The sequence below is a fragment of the Ruditapes philippinarum genome, unplaced genomic scaffold, assembly GCF_026571515.1.
Source record: "Ruditapes philippinarum isolate M1 unplaced genomic scaffold, ASM2657151v2 ctg58_1_1_1_1, whole genome shotgun sequence".
Lineage (NCBI taxonomy): Eukaryota > Metazoa > Mollusca > Bivalvia > Venerida > Veneridae > Ruditapes > Ruditapes philippinarum.
Genome location: NW_026857083.1, coordinates 306,712 through 313,270, shown reverse-complemented (window position 1 = coordinate 313,270; position 6,559 = coordinate 306,712).

Below are 6,559 nucleotides of genomic sequence, written 5' to 3'. Positions count from 1 at the left end.
GTTTTCAAATAATTGGTTAAGTGAATCTGTTCCTAGTCCGTTTATTTTCAAAAGTCTTGTTAAGTCCAGCCTTCGAGATCAGTTCATTCAAAGCTGGACCAGTGATGTCCAATACGGTATGCCTAAAATACGAAAGTGAGATTTTTGACGAAAGTGAGCGAAAGTGAGCGAAAGTGACTTTTAAAATAGTAATTATAACATTTCAATAGACTTTTAAAACAAACTTGCAGTTTGTAGACGTATATTATTAGAAAATAATTATATTTATTAACAGAAATAATCATAATGATGATTTAATCGCTACTAATTTGCATAATTTCTATACACAAGTTCTTATATCTTCCTTTCGCTCACATTGAAAAATACGAAAGTGACTTATAAAATATTATAAAATTCTGTTTTAATTGAAATTTTTACTAAAATTACAATTTGTAGACGTATATTATCAGAACTTGATGATACTTATTTTTTAAAATAATCATTATGATGATTTAATCGCTATTTATTTGCATTATTTTTGTACACAAGTTCAGAAATCTTCCTTTCGCTCACATTGAAAAATACTAAAGTGACGTATATTATCAAAAATTGATAATATTCATTTTCAAAAATAATCATTATATATGATGATTTAATCGCTATTTATTTGCACAACTATACATAGATCTTCCTTTCGCTCACATTGAAAAATACGAAAGTGACTTATAAAACATTCAATATACCGTTTATTTTGAATTTATATTAATATAACAGTTTGTAGACGCATAGTTTCAGAAATGAATAAAAAATACTTAAAAATCATTATGAGGTTTTAATATTCATGCATTTTCATTATTTCTATATAGCAATTTTAGAGATCTTACTTTTGCTCACTTTCGTATTTTCAATGTTAGGGAGAGGAAGCGAAATTGATTTTAAAAATATCAAATATAGTGTTTAAATTGCATTTAATATTAATAATGCAGTTTGTAGACGTATATTATCAAAACTAGTATCTTTAATCAATATGATTTGATCTTCATTTATTAGCATAATATTTATACACAAGATCAGACATTGATCTTCCTTTCGCTTACTGTGAGCCTGACGAAAGTGACTTACAGAATATCAAATATAGCGTTGAAATAGAATTTCATGATAATATTGCAGTTTGTAGACGTATGTTATAAGCTATAGTAACTATCATTTTTATAAAACTTAATATGATAAGATGAAAAATTAAATGTATCATGTAAACTATAATTGGCAAAAACATGAATTATACAATTTATGCGTTAGGGCCCTGATTTAAGTACAGTTCTCAATTTCTTACATCGTCTTTTTCGGGCAGTTTTTAATTTTTGATTAACGATGGTGTTACCTAACATTTAATATTCTGTTTATATATTATATTGTAATTATACTGTTTGATTCTAATCTAACACTAATAGGTCTTGAATGTGTTTCTCATTATTATAATGTCTCTTGAAATTCTTAAATGGAATGGTCTTATGTAGGTTTTATGTGAATAGTTGTATATATGTTTAAAAATGCATGTATACGAATAAGACAAAATAAAGTATGAATACGTCTACGTGCAAACACGTGTTGTCATATCATTTTCGCATCCACTTTAATTGATAGTAATCATGACGGTGACCGCATGACGCCTTAATCCCACTAAAGTATTATTATAATCCAATCATAGATATGTAACTGATGACACTTGCCCGGTTGTTTATTGAGTGGACAATTGAATTAACCTTTCTTCTGCACCACCATTGATATCTTGCACGGATTAAAGTGGCAGTTATTATGCTCATCCAGGTGTAGATGAGCAATGTACATGTTAATTTTAAAAATAATTTGGAATTTCCCATCATTGTTAAAATAATATTTCACTATGAAAAAAGGAAATAAGTAATCCACGGAAATTTCTATAAATATCGTATTATATATATTGGTAAATTTCAATCTTTTTATAAGTTAGGATTTTTTTTTTATATTTTGTGCTAGTCATTTTCATCATCAGTTATAGGTCAATTACCATGAAAACATGAATAATAATGAAAATGACTCATTTATTTTTTTATTATAAAAAACATTTATATCGTGAATATTGACATTGACTTTCAGATAAGATTAAGATATCAGAACAGGTATACAGCAATTATGAAAATACATGGATATTAAATCATTATAATGATTTTTTTTAAATATATTTTATTCATTTCTGAAAACATGCGTCTTTCAGCGCTATATTTGAATTTTTGAAGTCACTTTCGTATTTTTCAATGTGAGGGAAAGGAAGATCTTTTAACTTGGTAATGCAAATAAAGGGCGGTTAAATCATCATAATGATTATTTTCAAAAATAAATATAATTGACTTCTGATATTATACGTCTACAAATTTTTAATTGCAATTTTAGTAATAAATTCAATTTAAACAGTATATTTGATATTTTGTAAGCCACTTTCGTATTTTTCAATGCGAGCGAAAGGAAGATCTCTGTTAACTGTATATAACATGTGTATAGAGATTATGTAAAATAAATGGCGATTAAATCATCATAATGATTATCTTTGAAAGTAAATATTATCATTTTCTGATATTATACGTCCACTTTGTGCAATATTAGTAAAAAATAATTTCAATTTAACAGTATATTTTATAAGTCACTTTCGTATTTTTCAAAGTAAGCGAAAGGAAGATATAAGAATTTGTGTATATAAATTATGCAAATAAAAACCGAATAAATCATCATTATGATTATTTTTTATAATAAATATAAGAAATTTCTAATAATATACGTCTACAAACTGCAATTTTACTGTAAAAGTCTATTAAAAGGTTACAATTAATATTTTAAAAGTCACTTTCGCTCACTTTCGCTCACTTTCGTCAAAAATCTCACTTTCGTATTTTAGGCAAACCCATGTCCAATATTAAAGCAAATGTTTAAACTACCGTTTATATAAACCAGAGTTTTTATTCGAAGATTAATTTTAACATACTTCATTGGAAACTGTCTTCAGGCTTGTTAAAATTTAGATGCATGAATCATAAAATGCCAACTGAGAAAGGAAATTCCTAAATATACAGTACGTAGAGAGAATTTACGTATATGTACTTCTGGAGTCAAACCAACTGGGTGACGAATTTCACTATCTTTTTTATTGTTCACATTTTGTAAATAGTAATTTAGTAAACGTAAATTTATTAAACAGTATTATTATAGGTATCTTAATGCATTGAAATTTGAAGATATTATGAATAGTAAAAACAAGTCACATTTAAAAAAAACCTTGCTTTATTTTGTAAAGAAATAAGTACAACAAGCAAATAATAAGTATAATGTTGTTTCATTAGTCTCCTACAAATTTGTTACTGAATCATAAATTTCGGTTATTGTTGAGAATCTAGTCATATCTTTATTTTATTTTTATGGGTACAATTCAATTGTCACTCATTCTCCTGTTTTATGTATATTTTTATGTATATTTTTTCTGTGTCCGGCTTGTTACATGTTCCCAATTTTTTTATTTTATGTCACATGTTCTTATAAACCATGACAGTATTGAATAAAAACTTGAAATCTTGAAATCATCAAATTTGGTTAAGTCAATCTGTACTTAGTACGATTGATTTCAAAATATTTCTTATGTACAAACTCCGAGATTAGTTCATTCAAAGTTCGAACAGTGATGTCGCATATTAAAGCAAATGTTTAAACTACCCTTTATATAAAGCAGAGTTTGTATTCGAAGATTATTTTAATATATTCATACTGCCTTGGCAACTGTCTTCAGCTCTGTTAAAATTTAAATGTACGAATCATAAAATGCCAGAAGAGAAAGGTAGATTCCTAAATATAGAGAGAAACTTATGTATATTTTACTCTATGTGAGTCAAACCAACTTTGTGACGAATTTCACTATCTCTTTTATTGTTCACATTTTGTTAATAGTAGACGTAAATTTAATAAACCGTATTATTATAGGTATCCTAATGCATTGAAATTTGAAGATCTTATGTATAGAAAAACAAATCACATTAAAAAACTTGCTTTTGTTAAGAAATAATTACAACATGCAAATAATAAGTATAATATTGTATCATTAGTCTCTCCTAGAATTTTGTAAATGAAGCATAAATTTCGGCTATCATTAAGAATCTAGTCATATCTTTATTTTATTTTACGGGTACAATATAATTGTCACTCATTCTCCTGTTTCTATATATGTATATTTTTCTGTCTGTGTCCCGGTTGTTACATGTTCACAATTTGGTATTTTATGTCATATGTTCTTATGAACAATGACAGTGTTCAATAAATCTTAAAAAAGGGCATATAGCCGAAACGTATGCAACAAAAATTAATTACTGATTGTTCGTGTTTGTGTGGCTTGTCTGTTTATTTCAATAAATCTTGAAATCTTACAGTAAAGTGCTTAATTAAATAATTAATCAATTGTTACACTTTATTTCTAGGTCTATGAGAATAGAATAGATAGATTAACTTTTATTTCCAATCAAGGGTTCTGTTTAATGACATATAAATCACAATTATAATGAAATCAAAGATCAAATAAAACTTGATCCGTAATATAAGCAATAACAATGAACTGGAAAAATAATTAACGGAGTTTTGCTAACTAGACTTAAATATTAAACAAATAATGATACTTAAATACACAATAACTGTATTGTTGTATCTTATTTTAAGTATTCTTTTAAATTACATTCAAGTCTTTACAAAAAGATAAAGAGTATGCCTGTAAACTAGCTCTACTATAGAGAAACATTCTGCAACTTAACTAACCAAAATATACAGTAGGTGGTAGCAATTTAAATTCAAGGAGACTTACATTGTACAATACACATGTCTCTTAAATACCGAGTTACATTAATTTACATTTTTTGGTATTATTTCTCAGTTTAATTTTAAAATAAGTTTCTAAGTGTCTGAGTAAGAACAAAATCTGCAAATTGTTTTACGATCATTTCATCTTCATTGCTCAATAACCAAATGAATTTGGTTATCTCAGACATTTTCTTCAAAGTTCAAATTCCTGTCTTTCATTTCATTATATAAAATGCTGCGTTGACTAGTAAAAGCATTACAAGCGGTTACAAAGTGAAGCTCGTCTCTTATACAACTTCATTATTTTTGTCGTGAGTATATGGGTGCTTAATATCTTGTTGTTTGATTTACTCATTTTTATGCAAATTCTCAATGTCACCATCGCATGAAGTAACCGTTATTTCAAATTATTATATTTTATTTTATATAATTTTATATTTACAGAGCTTGTCTGGTTGGTGAGCGTCCACTGTTTATTTTCAAGCAAATCTTTGTTTTAACCCTTCTCTTGCTGAATTTTTCTTATAGATTAGCCGTGCTTTGAATTTGGATCAGTTCGTTTAAAGTTTAAGGGTTTCAAAATCAAAGTACCAACATAATGTACAAAAAATAAGCTACAAATAGGCCAGACTGGTCAGACTGCATAGATGTGTAAGCTGGTGTGACTCGATACAAGTAGAAACGGGCAATCACTTTCAGCCTTTAGGGGTTAATGGTAAAAGTGGATTGGTCTGGGCACATTTCCAGAATCATTTAAAATATTGTTGAGAAAAATAACAATTTAAGATAAAACTGTGACGAAAACTTAACAGAAGAAAATATATGTAGATTGATAACGCTTTGCAAAAAAGATTTTAAAAAATCAAAAAGAAATCCATAATTTTGATAATGTTCATAAGCCAGTGGACATTAAAATAAGGCGAGTTACGCCAGCAGATGGCAACACAAGTGCATTAATCTGAGCCACCCAGGATTCACGTGAAACATGATACTTCATGGTTATCTAGGGTAAGACAGAATTATAGAACAGAAAACATGGCCAATGGCTATGCGATGTTGACGTTGAGGTTAAATTGCAAATTAAAAAAAAAATACACGATTTATAATTATATAACATATAATTTATTTTGTTTATTGAGAATGTACTTGATGCAAATTGTGTTTGTACACCATATCTACAAGTACACATATATTATAAAAAGTTGTGTGCTGTTTGTACACGTGTAATTAAATTGTAAAGATTTGATTTATATACCTTTTAATGCAGTCTTAATTACATGTACTTGTGTATTATGTACACGATCACATTAAAAGGCGTATAATTTAAGGAGGTTTCAAATTTATGAAATATTTCATATTCGAAACATTTGAATGAGCTCTCTCATTTTCCTGTACGGCACACTTAAGAAATAAAGGTAAAATATGTACATGTATATGTAGAGATACGCTTTTTTAATTGCCACTTATTTTTTTCTTTTATTTTATTAGATTCAATAAAATTTATCTGTTTAAAGTTAATGAAAACGAATGGTTTGACAGATTTACGGAAATGAAATAATAAATTTCGTAGCTGCGGTTTTGTACATGTATGATATCGCTAGCTTTTTTATATTCAATATCAATTACTTAATTTACTTAAATTGGAAATGTAATTTAACGTAAAACATTTTTAGAAAGGAAACTATATAAAAACGTCATTTTGATATATATATTT